Below are 19,197 nucleotides of genomic sequence, written 5' to 3'. Positions count from 1 at the left end.
TTGGCCTCATTTCCTAGCTGTGTGACCCTGGGCAAGTCACTTGACCCCCATTGCCTAGTCCTTACCACTCTTCTGCCTTGGAGCCAGTACACAGTATTGATTCCAAGATGGAAGGTAAGAGTTAAAAAAAAATAGAAAACCCCAAATGTAGTCATGAAGAATCTGAAACAACTCAACAGCAAGAAACATTATATTTATATAGGTCTCGAAGATTCAGAAGGCACTTTGGATAAATTATCTCATTGTATTCTCATAGCTGTTCCTCTCCTCTTTAAAAGATGGAAGAAACAAGAGTTTGAAACTACCCAACAACCAAGATCATTCAGCTAAGTAAATGACTGAGTCAAGATCTGAGTCAATGTTCTCTCTGTTCCGCCATGATAGCTGAATCTCCAGCTGTTATCTTATAATAGAGTGAGATAGGATTCTTCAGGCTTCTGAGATATAATCAGTTTTATAGGCTTGCCAGCTGGAAGGGACCTCAGAGGTCACCTGCCTTCTACAATAGCCCTGACAAATGGTCATCTAGCAAATAGAGTTGTGGGGCTGTCATAATTATTCATTATTAGTTCTGTATTTTTCCTGTTTCTCTATGCACTTTAGAATTATTTAAAAATAAAACACATAGCTAAAAATGAAATAGAAAAATAAAACAAATCAGAAAAATAAAACAGAATTTCCCATGAAGCACCTGTGCCCTGAGTGTTCAATATTCTATCCAACGGGAAAGAAAACTGGATTAAACAAAAGTCATAAAGACTCAAGAGTGAGGGTGAGGTTTAAACAATCCCACAAAATACTCTTTTTTTAAGGTTATAAATTACTCTTAGACCACTTTCTACCTTACAGAATTCTTATTTGTGTACCACTTTAACTATGCAAACAGTACAATTAGACCAGCATTGTTTGGTGGTTGTAAAAAACCAGATTCAATGATAACAGGAGAATAAATTTGTCTGTTAGACTTCTATTTATGAACCCCCAAGGGCAAATCATTATCGGAGAACTAATACTTCTCAAATCATTTTCTCCCAAGGCCACTTTTTAAGTGAATGAGAAGAGTCAATAATTTTATAGCCTTTATGCCAGGGCATATTAACATTGTATATATGCACCAAACAGATCCATTTGACATATGACTTTATAAAAATTACACTCGAGATCAAATTAGTGAGACATCAAATACTCGACTTGATTTATTTAAATGATAATGTTTTAGTAACAAACGATTCCTTTTAAAAAATCATTTTAAATGATTTCATGGAAACAAAACAAGAAACCATCTCATGCTGTCTATGTGACAGCAGGGTAGCAAGTATGGGTTTACAAGAGTCCTTAGCCATTATTTAAACCCAGAAAATGAAATTGGGACCCCGGGATTTTTTCTATTCTATTTTTTTCCTTTTTTAAAAAAACTTATTTTCAATTTCAGAATCAATGCTGAGCATATGTTCCACAGCAGAAAATCTGTAGGGGCTAGGCAACTAGAATTAAATGACTTCCCCAGGGTCACCTAGGCAGAAAGTATCTGAGGTCACATTAGAACCCAGGACCTCCTATCTCCAGATCTGGATCTCTATTCACTGAGCCACCTAGTTGCCCCAAATTTGGAATCTTTTCAATGTGTCATCCCAGTTGGAATGGAGAGAAGAGATGAGAAGGCAATATTAGAAGTCTGGGGCTCCTGTCTCTACTCTATGAAATAAGTTCAATAATAGGGTTTTGAAGGGTCTCTTTAAATAGCACTGAACAAATATGGAGAATTAAATATTCCTACTTCCCACTGTGAACTGCTTGGGTTAGTCCTGAAGCCTAATTGTGCTCATGACTGAATTTGTCAGTTATGGATCTAAAAAGAAATTAAAATTTAAAATGTATGCTCTGGGATTGGGGCAAGAGAGCTGGGTTCAAACCTTGCCTTGGTTACTTACTTGCTGTACAGACTCGTCTGTCTCTTCCTTTCTGGGCTACTTGCCTCACAAAGCTGTTGGTGGAAAAGTGCTCCATAAGCAAGGATGAGCAAGAGCCAGCTTAGACCTGAGCCAGATTGTTAAATTTAATTTCAGTGAGTATTTACATCCTAGAAACCCACAAATAGTACAAATCTGGCCTTGATTAATTACTTGATTATCTAGAAAATTGTTAAGAAAACAATGGAAGAAATGTTAAAATGCAGATTAGGCTTAAAAGTACATTAAAAAAAAAGGTGGTTGTTAAGTATCATCAACAGGAAGCAGCTAGGTGGCTCAGTGGATTGGGAGCCAGGCATAGAGATGAGAGGTCCTGGGTTCAAATTTGGCCTCAGATGTTTCTTAGCTGTTTGACCTTGAGCATGTCACTTCACCCCCATTGCCTACTCCTTACTGCTTTTCTTCCTTGGAATCAATACACAGTTTTGATTCTAAGACGTAAGGTAAGGGATTATTTTTAAAAATCACCAGCATACCTCTGTCTATAAGTCTTCAGATAATATCTAGATTTTTGAGCTATTATTATTGTAGAAAACAAATTCTTACACCATTCTATTTTTTCTTTCTTGTGATGTTAACAATCATATACACTGTAGAAGCTACAAAACTGTTCTGGAAATCATCTATCAGGCATAAACTGCAAGGTATATAGCCAGTGATAAAATGCTGATTCATATATACATAGATTTTGTTAGATGTTTAATACTGAATCGAGACTCAAGATTTGACTTCTGACACCATAGTTCTTCTTGGTGTCACAAAAACTGAACAAGGGGGGGGAAGTCACATTAAGTGAAGTGATTCTATCCTAGGAACCATTAAACATTATCACCTACAAGTTTTGGGCAAATCAAGCTATCCTGTAATTTATTTGTTAAATTCAGTTTTATTTTGTTTTCTTTTCTTTTCTGATTTCCCCCCTTTCTTTCCCTTTCCCCATCCATTGAGAAAGCAAGAAGAAAATCCATTACAAATATGGATAATCATATAGAAATGAATTTCTGCATTATCCATATCCCTCCCCCACAAAAAAGGATGAAAGGAAAAGTAAACAAAAAGAAAATATGCTACATTTTTCACTCTGAGGCCATCAGCTCTCTATCTAGAGGGGAAGAAGATGTTTCATCATGAATTCTTTGGAATTGTGATTGGTCATTTCTTGATTAGATTTCCCAATTCTTTTGAAGTTGATTATCTTTACAATAATGAGGTTACCACATAAATCATTCTGGTTCTGCTCACTTCACTGTATCAGTTGATACTAAATCTTCCCAGGTTTTTCTAAAACCACCCCTTCCATCATTTTGTACAACACAATAGCATTCCTTTACCTCCATTTAACTTTTTCAGCCATCCCCTAATGAATAGGCATCCTCTTGATTTCCAATTCTTTGCCACTACAAAAGAGCTATTTTTGTACATAGAAGTCTTTTTCCTCTTACTTTGCTCTCTTAGGAAGTGACCTAGTAGTGGTATCACTGGGTCAAAAGGTAAGCATAATTTAATAGCTTTTTGGATGTAGTTCAAAATTTCAGTCTGAAATTTCAACTGAAAAAGATTTAGTTGCCTTTTTTATATTATGCCCTTTATTCACAGAGAGCTTCTCCATAAAAATAGGTAGATCTGCATTTACTCTTGCTACTTAACTTCTGGAATATGAGCTCTTTTTTTGTTTTTGTTTTTTAAAAACCTTTACCTTCTGTCTTAGAATCAATACTGTGTATTGGTTCCAAGGCAGAAGAGCAGTAAGGGCTAGGCTATGGGGGTGAAGTGACTTGCCCAGAGTCACACAGCTGGGAAGTGTCTGAGGTCAAATTTGAACCCAGGACCTCCCATCTCTATACCTGGCTTCAGATCCACTGAGCTACCCAGCTTCCCCCAAGATGAAATCTTGTGAGCAGCAGGAACATAGAATTTGGAGTCAGGAGAGTCAACTTGACTCTGGGCTATTGGATATTAATTTAAATCCTATTTTATCTCCTTCAGAGCTCTGTGGCTTACTGTCTATGTGACCTCTCCGGGCCTCAATTTCTTCCTTTGTAAATTTAGATGGTTTTAACCTGGGATCCATGAATTTGTGTTTAAAAATATTCTGTTAATCATATTTTGTGCAATTGGTTTCTTTTGAAATCCTATGTATTTTATTGTATGCATTTAAAACACAATTCTGGGAAGAGTTCTATAACACAAAAAAATTCAAGTCAACAAGCATTTATTAAAAACCTACTATATACCAAGCAGTTTAGAATCCTTAGCTTGGATGATCCTTTATTTTCCTTCCAACTTGAAATTACATGATTCTAAAATATTAGGTAAAAAAAACACATGGGGCCACTTAATGAGAACTAAATTATAAATGTGAAATATTCTCAGGTGACCAACATTTAGAATGTAAAATCTTAAATTAGATCTTTAAAGCAAAATGAATTCATATAATCTTAATAACCTAGAGCCAGGTAGACGTTGCACTAGATAGAGCATTTAGTATGGAGTTCAAATCCAGCTCAAAGAAGAGCCAAATTGTGAAGATTAAATTGTAATCTCCTGACTGTAACAATGAAGGTAATAAGTTCTTTCTTTATTGGGAAGGTTGATCTATTTTTTTATTTTAATCCCCAAAAGGTGATAACAGTATTTTAAGTAGATCTATCCATTTTAACTACAAAAAGGTGGTAACTACAAAAGGTGAACTAACCAAAAAATGTTAAGTAACCAAAAAAGGTGTAATCTAACCAAAGAAGGTGTGAACTAAAGAGTGGGCAGTCCTGGAGAGGAGCGTCTGCTGTGATTGGTAGACGTGAAATTTAGGGGAGGTGACACAAGAGAAAAAGATCTTTAAAAAAGAGGACCAGAGTCCAGAAGAAGATATTCTATTTGAGGATATCGAAGAGCTCTCTGACTCCTCGGAGGAGAGACTATGGAACTGGACCCCTGGAGGAACTTGTACAGGAGACCTCAGACTGCTTTCCTTTTAGACGGTCACTGTTGGTGAGTGAAAGGCTGACTTAGTGACCTGGCCTTTCTGGAGGCGTTAAGCCCCTGGGAAAGGTCCATAGTCTTAAGACTCTCTTCCCTTGACTGGGGCTTAGAAATTCTAACTAGTTAACTAGTATCAGTGGAAACCAGAGCGCTCTCTCTCTCTCTCTCTCTCTCTCTCTCTCTCTCTCTCTCTCTCTCTCTCTCTCTCTCTCTCTCTCTCCTCTCTCTCCTCTCTCTCTCTCTCTCTCTTCTCTCTCTCTCTCTCTCTCTCTCTTCCTTAACATCTTCCCTCTATTGTAAATAAACTACCAGAAATTCCATTTACTTTAGTAATTCATTTTGGGATTTAGAAATTAAATCCCTGGTGACCACCTAATTAATATATTTCAGTTTCAACCACACACTCAAAAAAAAATTAACATAGAGTTCAACTACAGCCTCAGACATTTACTAGCTGTGTGATCCTTGTTAATAAAACTTTAAATTTCTGTCACTTCAGTTTCTCACCTGTAAAATGGGCATGATAATAATAATAGTGCCCAGGAAGATACAAATGAGATAATATTTGCAACCTGCTTTGCAAACCTCAAAGCACTTTTGCTGCTGCTATTAACAGCTGAAGATCTTTCCCCTTTCTCACAACTTCTTTCTTTTCATAATCAAGGGACCTGGGGTTCCTCAGCTGTCTTGGTAGTCAGGCCAAAGGAGGTGAGGTGCAATGGCACACCTGTGTCTGTTGTGTCTGCAGAGCTGATAAGAGGACCAGGGCCAATTTAGTCTTTTCTTTTCTTTTTTTAAACCTTTACCTTCATCTTGGAGTCAATACTGTGTATTGGCTCCAAGGCAGAAGAGTGGTAAGGGCTAGGCAATGGGGGTCAAGTGACTTGCCCAGGGTCACACAGCTGGGAAGTGTCTGAGGCCAGATTTGAACCTAGGATCTCCCATCTCTAGGCCTGGCTCTCAATCCACTGAGCTACCCAGCTGCCCTCCAATCTATTCTTTTCTAAAGTCACACAACTGCAAGTCTTACCCCAGCAACTTGTCGCAATCCATAGAGAAGTGAAGCCATTCCTTCAGCCAGTTGGATAATAGATCCTCCAGGATGAGGGTGGGACAGATGGGTACTCCTGCGCAATCTTCTCCGTGATTTAAGGGGAGAAGCCCTAAGTCAATAGCCATTCAGATCAGCCTGAGAATTAAAGCTTCCTAGATGAGCTATCATTTGCAGACCATCAATCTCAGAAAAGATGAAATTTATATTCTAAGAATTACCTAGCCCACTGTACTACATTACGGGGAGGCTATGTTATCATTAGGTTATTATGAAAGAATATTAGTCAAGCGCCTGGTCAAATTAGTTTATGCAAATAACTAAGAGAATCGAATAGGGAAAAAATGAGTCTTGAAGCAAGGGTTAAAATGAAGTTGCTTATCACTGCACTGAAATTCTAACAGGCTCATTAATTTTGAATTTAGTGCCCTAGAGTGGGGAACTTGGGGAATCACCACTTGATCTAAATGTCAATATCCAATTCTATGTAAGATTCCCCAAACGTATCTCTTTTTAGCTACTGCTTTATGTGATCTTCACTTTCTTAAGCATCAAATCTATTCTGAATAGTGTAGTTAGTTATATGTGACTTTTATATATTTCTATTTCTTCTAAAGTGGATACAAATTTTCATTTAATGTCCCCGTTTAAATGATAGCTTTCCTGTAGTATGTAATATTAAAGACCACATTTGGCAAAAGGTATCAGTTAGTCAATGCAATGGCTATGAACTTAGTATTAATTAAGATGAAGGGAGTGGCATGGATATAGGATCCTTAGCGTTTATTCATCCCAGTTAACCCTACCCAGCTTGATTTATTGATTGGCAGCACGAATTCTGCATGGAATAGACGAGGAAATGCACATCAGAATTATGATCCAGCAACAGCATTGTGTTTAGAAATATGCCCTACAGAAATAGGTCTTGATCAATGACACATGTAAAACCCAGTGGAATTGTGTGTCGGCTACAGGAGGAGGGTGGAGGGAAGGGAGGAGGGGAGGGAAAGAACAGGAATAATTCAACCATGGAAAAATATTCTAAATTAATTAATTAAATAAAAATTTTCAATTAAAAAAAGAGGAAAAAAGAACTATGCTCAATATCTGTTCACTATTATGTCATAAAATAAAATTCAGCAGAATAAAACAAAACACAAACATTTGGCTTAACCTAGGGGATCTTACCCTTTTTCTTTTTTTTTTTCCTTCTTTTTAAAACCTTCACCTTCCATCTTGGAATCAATACTGTGTATTGGCTCCAAGGCAGAAGAGTGGTAATGGCTAGGCAATGGGGGTCAAGTGACTTGCCCAGGGTCACACAGCTGGAAAGTGTCTAAGGCCAGATTTGAACCTTAGATCTCCCATCTCTAGGCCTGGCTCTCAATCTACTGAGCTACCCAGCTGCCCCCTCCCTTTTTCATATAATAGACCTCTTTGACAGTCTGGATTCATTCTAAGAACATTGTTTTTAAATACATAAAATATATAGGATGACAAAGGAAATTAACTATGTAAGAATAAAGATGCCACTTTTTTCCTCTCCAAGTTTATGGGACTTCAAAAATGTATCTGTGTGGAACCCAGGTTAAGATTTTCTGGTCTATATACTACCTACTGTCCTTTGTACAAAATTAAGAATAGATGTTAGAAATATCAATTCATAAGGGAAGCAATGTCACTGGTGTGTGGTAAGATTCAGTCTGTGTCAAAAATCACGAGGCAGGGTCCTGGCTTCTACACTTAACATGATCAGTCACCATTCCCACGGTCACGTTATCTTATCCCTGGTCTGTGTCCCCTTTCCTCCCTACTTTCCATGCCATGCTAGACACTAGCTGCCTGTGGGAAATCGTACATCCCCTCTCCTGGGTAGAAAACTCTTTAAAAGATAAAACTCTTTCCCAGGGAGGGATTTCTCCTAATGTGCAAATTTCCCCCTAATGAAACTTTTATCTTTTACTGCAGACATACATTTCTTCTCCCATGGGAAATTTCTTTATTCCTGCCCTCTTTCCTACAAGGATGATTTTTAATATAAAAAATAAATATATACCTAAAAACAAAAGCTGGCATTATTTGCAATGGAGAAATACTAGAAGCTTTTCCAATAAATGAGGGATTAAAGCAAGGAGCTGGGTTTTTTTTTTTTTAATAATCATACACGGCTCTAGAAATGCTAGTAAAAGCCTTAAGACAAAAAACAAAACAATACTAAAGGCATAAACATTGGCAAAAAGGAGACAAAATTATTCTATTTACCACAGACATGGTAGTTTATTTGGAAAACCCGGAGAACCAGGAAATGAATCGAGATGAGCAATATATAAAACAAATCCACAAAATCATCAGCACTTCTCTAAACGATTATCTGCTGATATTTTGATTTTATATCGCCTTCCTTTCTGACTGTATCCTTCTCTCTCAAATCATCCCCCTAAAATAGTAAAGCATCCCTTATTACAGAGAATTAAAAACAGAGAAAACATTTCCGTCAAACTACCAATACATCCACTGAGTTTCAGAGCTTAATGAATGTTTCCCACTTGCACAGTCCTCCTCTCTGCAAAGAAGAGAGGATAGCGTGTTTCATTATCTTTCCTCTGGGACCCTGCTTAGTCATTAGAATTACAGAGTGTCTGGTTTCACGCTTTTGTTCTTTCTATTTTTACTGTTGTCAGCATTAAGCATCATTTCCTTGGTTCGGTTTACTGAACTCAGGATCCCATTCATATAAGTTTTCTCATGCTTCTCTGAATTCTACAAAGTCACAGTTTCTTGGGATGCACCTATGCTTTATTATGCTCATGTGCTACAATCTGCATAGCTATTCCCCAGGTAATGGGCAGCTACTTCATTGCCAGTTACTCTCTCCACAATGAAAAGTGTTCCTAGGAATATTCTGGTGTATTTCTTTGTGTCTCTGCCTTCCTTGGGGATGTCTGCCTAGCAAGAGAATCACTGGGGCAAAAGACACGGGCATTTTAATCACTTAAGAAAGCATCCTCCCAAATTGCTTTTCAGAATGATTGGTCAGATCCATGTCTATGCTAACAGAGCATGACGGAAGCTATCTTTCTGCAGTGCCTTTGTGTCATTTTTGTCCATTTCCTAAAGATGAGCTGAAACCTCAGAGTTGTCTTGATGTGCATTTCCATTATTATTGGGGATCTGAATTAGTCTTTCATAGAGTCATTAATAGCTTTCAGTTCTTTTTTTTTTAAACCCTTACCTTCCATCTTGGAGTCAATACTGTGTATTGGCTCCAAGGCAGAAGAGTGGTAAGGGCTAGGCAATGGGGGGGTCAAGTGACTTGCCCAGGGTCACACAGCTGGGAAGTGTCTGAGGCCAGATTTGAACCTAGGACCTCCCATCTCATCTCTAGGCCTAGCTCTCAATCCACTGAGCTACCCCGATGCCCCCTCAGTTCTTCTTTTGAGAACTGTTTGTCCACATTCTTTGACCATTTATCTAATTGGGAATGGCCCCTTGTCATATAGATTTGTGTTTGTTGTTGTTGAGTCCTTTCAGTTGTGTCTGATTCTTTGTGACCTTATTTGGAGTTTTCTTGGCAAATATTCTGGAGTGTTTTGCCATTCTCTTTTCCAGCTCGTTTTATGGATGAGAAAATGGAGGCAAACAAAGATAAATGACTTGTCCAGGGCCACACAGCTAATAAGTGTCTGAAGTCAAATTTGAATCCAGGTTCTCTCTTCTCCAGGTCTGGCTCTCTAGCCACTGACTTAGCTGCCTTTCTTTATTAAACATTTATTAGGTCTATGTGCCAGGAAGTGTGCTTGGTGCTAAGAATAGAAAGCCAAAGGGAAAATCTCTGCCCTTAAGGAGCTGACATTCTAGTAGGGGAGGCAATATGTACAAACACAAATATGTACAGAATATATATAAACCAGTACATAGTAAAATTTGTGGGAGCCATACTAGCAGACCCTCATCAGAGATGTTTGAGGCAAAGATTTTTTTCCCTATTCCCATTCAACAGGCTCCTTTCTTATCCTAGCTATCTTGGTTAGTATTTCTATAGAGCAATAACAAAACCAAGGAGGAAATAATAGAGAGGGAAATCCCATTAAAATAACTACAAAATGTATAATGTATCTATGAATCTATCCACCAAAATACATTCAGGACTTATAAATATTACAAAATGCTCTCTAAAGAAATAATAATTTAAATAATTGAAGAGATATTAATTATTCATGGTTAGGCTGCAACAGTGTAATAAAAATGACCATATCATGGAAATTAATTTATAGGTTTAGTGCGAGAGTACTTTAGAGAGCCAGACAAACTAATAACAAAATGTTTAAGATGGTGAAGTTTCAAGGAACAAAAGGTCTTGACTCTTAAGGGAAATAGTGAAAAAAAAAGAAAAATATATATGTAAAATATAAATATATAAAAATATATATAAAAAAGAGTATGAATAAGGGAAGAACAGCACTTCTAGATCTTAAATTCTATTAGAAAGCAGTTATCACCAAAACCACTGACGGTCATGGTTAAAAAAGAGATAGCAGATCTATATAGAAATAGAACAGCAGAAAATATTAGACAAAGAAGAATCTAAAACAATCAAATTCAATTATCTAGTGTTCAATAAACCTGGGAGAATGAATGACTCCAATCCATCCATCCATCCATAAGCATTTATTAAGTGGCTTCTCTGTCAGATGTTTTCCTGGTTGCTGGGACACCAAGACAAAAATGAATGCCCCCAGGGCAGCTATATGGCTCAAAGGAAAGACGGCCAGGTCTAGAGAAAGGAGGTCCTGAGTTCAAATCCAAATAGGTGACTCTCTGCAAGTCACTTAGCCTCAATTGCCTAGCCCTTACTACTCTTCTATCTTGGAACTGATACACAGTATTAATTCTATGACAGAGGTAAGGATTTTAAAAAAGAAAAAGAATGGCCCCTGTTCTCAAGGAGCCTATATTTTATAGAGGGAGAAACATATGTATATATTGCTATACATACATATACATATACATACCTACAGAACAATATAAGTAGAATAAAAACAATATGAAATTGTTTTTAAAAAAAACCAATATAGTAGAGGGGGGACAATAGCATTTGGGAAAATTAAGGAAGATGCAAATTCACATAGAAATGAGGCCACTAATGCATATACATATATATCAACATTCTGGGGAACATATAGTGACTTAGAAAACCATATATTAATATTATCTATGTTTTGTTGTATTTTTTAACAGTGTTTATTTGCTGTGCTATAATATGCTTTCAAATGAATATATAATATGAATCTGTATCCTTCATTAAGAGAAAAGATAAAATAAAATAATTCTTTTACAGTAGACAACTTACTCTGGAAACTTTCTTCTGTCCTCTTAGGAAAAGAGTTCACTTTTTGTTATAAATGTGGAATAAATTATAATAAATATGCATATCCAAGAGAAACAAATTCTCACATTAGCTATGACTCCAAATCTATGCCTCATTTTTCTTTCCCTGCTCCCCAAGAAGGCAGGTAATACAATGTAGGTTACCTTCCAAATACCGCTTACTCTGGTTTAGGCTGCACTCTAGAGAGCTGTGGGCCATGTGCAACCCTTGTTCGATACCTCTGTTGTTTGAGCTTTTGACATGGGAGATGGCCATGCAAAGGGGAGGGAGGGAGAAAGGTTACTTACTGTATATGAGGAGCAAAGAGAAAGCCAGTTTGGTTGGACCATAGTGAAGAGGAAGGAGAGTAATGTATTACTAGGCTTGAAAAACAAGTTAGAGCCAAGTTGTGGCTAGTGTTTCTACTTTATCCTTGAGGTAAAAGTGAGCCACCTGAGTTTAATGAGTAAGGGAGTGATCTGGTTATATTTCAGTAGGGTTGGGGAACTTTGGTAGCTCTGTGAAGGGATTGAGACCTATTACAAAATTCTAGGTGAAAGGCGATGAGTGCCTGAACTAAGGTGGTGGCTCTATAAGAAAGAAGATGATGGATAAAAGAGATGTTGTGGCAGAAGAAATGGCAAGCCTTGACAATTAATTGGATATGTGACACAGGAGAGAACTCCTTATCTGACAAGAACTTCTGGGAAAACAGGAAGATAATTGAGTGGAAATTAGCTTGAGAGCATCAAAATAGATGCACAACCTGAACCCGAAAGGTCACACCATTAAAAAAAATGAGAAGCAGGGGGGTGGGGGGTGTGGAAGCTGGGTGGATCAGTAGATGGAGAGCCAGGCCTAGAGATGGTAGGTCCTAGGTTCAAATCTGGCCTCAGACACTTCCCAGCTGTGTGACCCTGGGCAAGTCACTTGACCCCCATTGCCTAGCCCTCACCACTTTTCTGCCTTGGAGCCAATACACAGTATTGACTCCAAGATGGAAGGTAAGGGTTTAAAACAAAACAAAACAAAAAACCCAAAAAACAACAACAAACCAATGAGAAGAGAACATGATCTGGTACCTTTTATGGTTATAGTAAAGTGAACACATCCAAATCAGTCGCTAGGAAAGTGAAAACAGACAATTCTGAATAGATGAACTTGAAAAGGTTTTGCAAGAACAAAATCAATGCAGCTAAGATAAGGAAGAATACTGTTAATTAGGAAAACATCTGCACCAACATTTCTAATGAGGATCTAATATCCAAAAATGTACAGGTAACACACACACATTTTATTTACTTACATACTTTGACTATACATAAACAAACAGTTCTTAAAAGAACAGAAAATGATTAACTATATGAAAGATTGTACCAAATCACAAATAGCAAAAGAAACACAAGTCAAAATAACTCTGAGGTTTCATCTCACCTAGGAAATGGACAAAGCTGGCAATAGTCAATGTTGGAGTGACAAAGGAAAAGCAAGAAAATGAATAAAGTCCTGCATGGATTATTGAAGCTCTACATTGTCCTAAATATTGTGGAAAACAATTTGGAAATATGATTTTTCAAAAGTAACTAAAATATTGACATTCCTTGATTGGTGATCCTATGGAGGCTTATACTCAAGATCAGATGGAAGAAAAGGGTTCCATATATACCAACATATTCATAGAAGCATTTTTTTTGAGGTAGCAAAGACTGAGAAACAGTAAATGCCCATAGATTGGAGTCTACTAAACCTTGGGCTATTAATCTGTGGTCTGAGAAATGGTTTTAAATATTTTAATAACTATATTTCAATATAATTGGTTTCCTTTACAATCCTATGTGTTTTATTTTATGCATTTAAAAACAGTATTCTGAGGAGTCTATGGGCTTGACCTGACTTCCAGAGGGGTTCATAGCAGGAAAAAAATTATTCCAGAACTCCTGGGATTAAAAAAATTACTTTATATAAATGTACTAAATTATTACTGTACTATAGGAACAAATTTGAAGAATTGAGAGAAACAGGAAGACTTAAGTGAACTTGTGTGGAATGTAGTCACTGAACTGGAAAAATGAGATATATGATTATATGAATGGAAAAAACAATAACAGAATGAAACGAAACACTGTGACATTCTAATATCCAAGTGGGATATTGGAGAATAGCTAAAAAAACAACAGCTTTTTCTCCCCTCTTTGTGGAGTTGGGAGACTATAGATGTGGAATATTGAAAATGCTGTCAAACTTGCCTGATGGGCTGGTTTTGCAAAACTACCTTCTCTTTGTTTTCTAATCTTTATTCCAAGGGATGTCTCTCTAGGTAGGGAGATCAAGGATACATTTGAAAATGAAAGTGATGTAAGAAAGTACACGAATAAAAATAAGATAAAAAGTACATTATTGCAATCAGCCCTTGCCAGAAATTTGTGAAAATCTATGGTTATTTCATTTATCTGGTTGTCTTTTTATCGTATTGTTTCTATGGCATGGTCTTCCCTAATAGAATTTTTTTTGCAGAACTACTTAAAAGCATTAAGTAGAGCATGCTGAAGAAAAAAAAGACATTGCTCTTTCCTTAATACTGTTTATAATTTTAAAATCTTAAGCCCAAACACAAGGTCAGCTCTTCTCTTGTATTCTTCATCAATTCTATCAATTAGCCTAGGGATAGAAGCCTACTGGGAACCTTAGAGCCAATGTTCTTAACCTTTTTGTTGTCATGGATCCTTTTGGCAATCCGGAGAAGCCTGTGGAATACTTCTCAGAATCATGTTTTTAAATGTATAAAAAATACATAGAATTCTCTGGCCTTAGACACTTCCTAGCTGTGTGACCCTGGGCAAGTCACTTAACTCCCAACACCCCACTTACCCATCCCACTCTTCTGCCTTGAAACCAATACTAGTATTGATTCTAAGACAAGTAAGAGTTTAAAATATGTCAAATTATAAAGGAAATAAGTTATATTTTAAAAAGATGTTTCCCCCCCATCCAAGTCCATGTATCCTCTGAAATCTAGCCATGTTAAATTCAGGTTAAGAACCTCTTCTCCAGACTGTGTATAAATTGTCCTGTTTTGCACCAAAGAAGACATATCCATGCCCAGTGGCCAGTTGGTAAACATTTAACAATCCTCTGGACAGGAGGAATTTATACACACACTTTCAGTTTAATCTGCATTATTAGCATTTCCTCCATCACTTTCTTGAGTCTAGGCAATCAACAAAATGTTAAAATCTAGTCTTGATTCCTATCCTTTGCTGATCTCCAAGGTAAAAATGCTCACACTGAAAATTAAACAATCGACTCTCATTAGGAGTTGGCTTAAGCACATTCTGTGTAAGTCTATCCTTGTATAAACCTACACTGACTAGAATGAGACAGAAACAATTTCTTTTCTAGGAGCAAGAGAACTTTGTATACAGGAGGTATTCAAGAAATACTTCTTGAATGTACAAATGAATGAAATGGATAGACCTTATAATTCTGCTCTAAAGGAATATTTGGATTCTGGATCATTTTTTCTAGGCTTGAAAAGTCTCATTAGAGGTTTCTTAACTCTCAGGACTGGATTATGACTATAGTAGCCTCCATGCAATTCCCAATTGTACCTCAGCAGAACAAATAAAGGCCCTGATGCTTCTCCTCTGTTTTTATAATGCAGTGTTCTCATTTCTGGGCCCAATTTTCATTTAGTTCCTTGCTTCATTAACATCCTTCCTAGCCCTCTCTTATAACTTATCCCCCCCCCCCATTTGCCCTTTCCCCCTCCAATTTAACTAGACATTCATAGTCATATATATGGAAGAATTCTTGGTCAGCCACCTCACCCTTTTAACTAAACCATGATGGGATCTAAACAGGAATTAGTCTCAGAAGGGAATAAAAGCTAATCCTTACTTGTTGAAAGCTTTACAAATGTTGCCTTATTTTATCTTCTCAACAACCCTTTGAGGTAGGTGCTATTATCCCCTTTACACAAATGAGGAAATTAAGGCAAACAAATGTTAAATGACTTGCTCAGGATAACACAGCTATTAAGTGTCTGAGATTGGATCTGAACTCAGTTCTTCCTGACTCTATATTATGTGGAAGTTTTTGCTCATCTATAGATCCTCTTTCTAAGGATTTCTCACATTCCTTGATGCTATTGATGCTATCTAATTTTCCAAGACATTTATTGACATTGAGTCTTAGTCCTGAAATTATTCTTCTTTTTAAAACACTTACCTTTGGTCTTAGAGTTAATATTGTATATTGGTTCCAAGGCAGAAGAGTGTTAAGGGCTAGGCAATGGGGGTAAAGTGACTTACTTAGGGTCACACAGTTAGGGAGTGTCTGAGGCTAGATTTGAACCCAGGACCTCTCAACTCTAGGCCTGGAGCTCCATCCATTGTATCAAACCACTTAGCTGCCCCCCAAATTATTCTTTAAAACAATGTTTCTCAGTCTTCAGGAGTGTTCTCTACCAAAGGATGGTCTGAAGCTAAGGGTTATGATGGTGGACAAGCATACAAAGCAAACTTCTTCAGTCTTGTAGAGACCCACCAGAGATTGTCTTAACTTGATCTCGTGGCGAAATTTTGCTTCTTATTAGTCTAGAATAAATCACTGAAACCACTCAAGAATGGCCCACTGTTTTGTCCAAGGCAATAAAAAGGTGGAGAACCCCAAACATCTTTGGGACACAAGAGAACCTTTGCAGGGTTTATGCAGTTTTAAATGCTGTATTCTTTGCATGAATCATGCCATATTTCATTTGTGTTAAAATTCCTTAAGATCGGACTGACTCACATCCTTTGCTAGCAGGAGACAGTGAAAACAGACACAGTTGTTCTGGAAAATGAAAAGGTCTCCTACCCACTGTGAAAAGCTAAATAAATAAATCAAAATCCTTGCAAATCCCAGAATCCTAGAAATGTGATTGGGCAATTGGATGCTAAGGTCATGTTTCTTGGATCATAATGCATGCATGGAGCTTTTGAAATTTCATAGGTATAAAGAAGTCACTAACAATTGTTAAGGTGTTGTTTTGATGAATTCAGGTGAAGGTTTGCTGATGAATTCAGGATGCTGCAGAAGATTTGTTAGGTACAGAAAGGAGAAATCAGAATAAGGAAAGACATGTTATCTAGTGCCGAGGAACAGGATTTGAAGTAAACTTCAAAAGTGATAGTTTCTTTCAGCTTAGACAGTTTTCTCATTTACAATCTAATCTTAGACTCCAGGAGTATTCCTAAACTGACGAGCGGGTTTGCAAATCTAGAAAGCTAGAAAATTCTGTTTTCAATACAAAAGCTTAAAAAAAACCCCAAAGGAATGAACCTATTTAAGCAAAAAATTATATGAATATAATGAGAATTACATGGGTTACTTTATTTATAGGTTATTAAAACCATCTCTATACCAGTTATGATATTCCAGGACTCTACACCCCACCAGTTATATATATATATATACATATATATGTATGTATGTATATGAGCTGAGAAGCAACCTTTAAGATAACTACTATTTCCATAGTTCTTGAAAGATTTACAAAGCCCTACCTTCACAGGATCCTGGGAGGTGGTTAATAGTAATAGCGTTGCTCTGTTTTGTAGATGAGGAAACTAAGGCTGAGAGAATGGTAGTTGATTTGCTTAAGTTTAATATGAAGTTTATTCCCCCCAAAGCTTTTGGATCTTGGAACCAGAAGCATATTTTGAATTTTTCTAATCTCGGTTACAGAGGCTTCTGTGCATTTGACAAAACCTCCAACAATCAACCTCCTCCTCCATTTGTGTCTCCATAAAATTTGGCCAGTTGCTGGTTGAGAAGGAAAATCATTATCAGTAAGCATAATTCATAGGCTCTTAAAATACTAGAACAGGTAGGAGTCTTAGAGATCCCCCAGCATAAGTCCCGGATTTTAAAAGGGAGGAAGCCCAGGTGTTGAGAGGAAGTTATTTGGCCACGATCATACCAGTGGCTTTCCACCACGCCAGGTTTCTCACTGCACCCTCTTGACCAAAGCTAATTCTGAGCCTAGCTATTGCTTACAAATCAATGCCTTTCCCTCTCCGGAAGCTAAATCGTCCCATCTGTTAAATGAGGGGGGTGGAATATAAGTGATGACAAGATTGTGGAACTGAAGGATGCAGCTTCAAATCCCAGTGACCTTGGACAATACAAGCCATAAAGTCGCAGGACTCTCGCTCTAGCCTTGAAGAGGTCTTCTCGTTCCATTTGTTCCTTCAGATGAATACAGGGGTGGATTCACCCCGAAGGGAAGCAATTTGCTCAAGGTCGCCCAGGTAGCAAGTAGCCTAGCAGGGATTCAAATCCAGATTCTCTCTGACTCCAAATACCAAGCTCTTTCCCTGGTACTCCCTCCTTCACGTCTAGGAATCTGCTTTCTTTTCTGTAATGATAGGACTAGATGAGCTCTAAAATCCCTTCCAGTTTTGAAATTCTAAACTCCTAGAGATCTCTAAGGTCTCGTCACTATTTGGAATCTTCGAGTTGTTATCCTGAGGGGAGGGAACTGACTAAAGGAAAGAAAGGTAAGTGATACCACAAGAGGTAGGGAGTTCAATTGAATAAACATTTAATAAGAATAAGTACTAATTATGCACCATGGTAGACTTGAGGCTAAAAGGCAACAGTCCCCCTAGCTTACTTGGGGGAATGGTAGGGCACGACATGAACACAAATAAGTGTGATGTACACTAGAATGTCAGCTCTGGAAGGAACCTCAGAGGGCTTCCAGTCCAATTATCCCATTTGACAGATTAGGAAACAAGTACAAGTGAGGGGGAAATGACTTGTCCACGGTCACATCGGGAGTTTAGTGGCATAACGTGGATTTGAAACGACGTCTGCCTGACTGCAGATTCAGTGCCCCCTCCACCAGGCTGGGGTTAGGGCACGGCTTAGAAGCAAGCACAGAATGAGGACTGGCAGGCCCTGGGCAATACTAGAGTGGCGGAGGCTGGAATCCCTTTCTCCCCCTCCCCAGAACTCTGGGTCCTATTGGGTGGCCGGCCAGGGGAGGGGGCGCATGTAGAACGCAGGGGTCTGCGCACTCGCCAGACTCCTCCCCTCCCCCCATCCCTAGTACACTGGGGCTCAGCGGGTGGCCGGGCTGGGGGTGGGGAGGCGAGTGGCTGCAAAGCCGGGGTTCGCGCGCTCGCTGGGCGCCTCCTCCTCCCCTACAACACCGCCCCCTCCCAGCACTCTGGGTCCCAGCGGGTGGCCGGGCGGGGGTGGGGGTGGGGAACGAACAGATGGAACATCGGGGTCCCCGATCTTGCCAGTCGCCTCCCCCTCTCTCGATCCCAACGCCCACCAGTAATTTGGGGTCTCAGCGGGGGGGTCTCACGCTCGTCGGGCTCCTTCTCCTCTCCCAGGACGCCCCCCCCCTCCCGCCTTCTTTTCCCGCGCAAAAGACTGGCTTTGGCCCCCCCGGGCAGGGCCCGCCATTTCCAAGCGCAGGGAACCCGAGCCGCTCCGGAAAGGGAATCCGAAGGGGAATCGGGGCCTCTCCTCGGTAGCTGGTACCAGCCCCCTGGCGAGCTCCCTCGGCCTCGAGCTCGGCCCCCGACCGCCTCCGCGCCGCCACCGCCAGCGCATCCATCCCCGATGCCGCTGGCGCCCCCATTGTCAGCCCTCCCCCCCATCTCCGGCCTGGCCCCGCGGGCTGCAAGGACAAGCTCCCGCCTCTAGCGTTCACCAAGGGCTGTCTGTCACCCGCACACCCGTGCTTCACCTTCCTCCCCTAGTCCACCCACCTGGGGCCCAGCCTTCCGCCTCTAAGCATCCTGCCCGCTCTGCACGGTCCCGCGGGCCCA

The 19,197-nt window shown here is 39.0% G+C and overlaps 1 protein-coding gene across 1 annotated transcript in view; it reads right to left on the bottom strand.

Moving 5' to 3' along the window:
• The window catches only part of LOC100022929 (core histone macro-H2A.2), a 66,261-nt gene that overhangs the window by 45,919 nt on the left and 1,145 nt on the right, over window positions 1–19,197 (bottom strand). The gene's annotated exons all lie outside the window — the stretch shown is intronic.

This window comes from Monodelphis domestica, chromosome 1 (genome assembly GCF_027887165.1).
Source record: "Monodelphis domestica isolate mMonDom1 chromosome 1, mMonDom1.pri, whole genome shotgun sequence".
NCBI classification, from domain to species: Eukaryota; Metazoa; Chordata; class Mammalia; order Didelphimorphia; family Didelphidae; genus Monodelphis; species Monodelphis domestica.
Note: the sequence above shows the minus strand (reverse complement) of the source record. Positions and strands in the feature narration are given on the sequence as shown.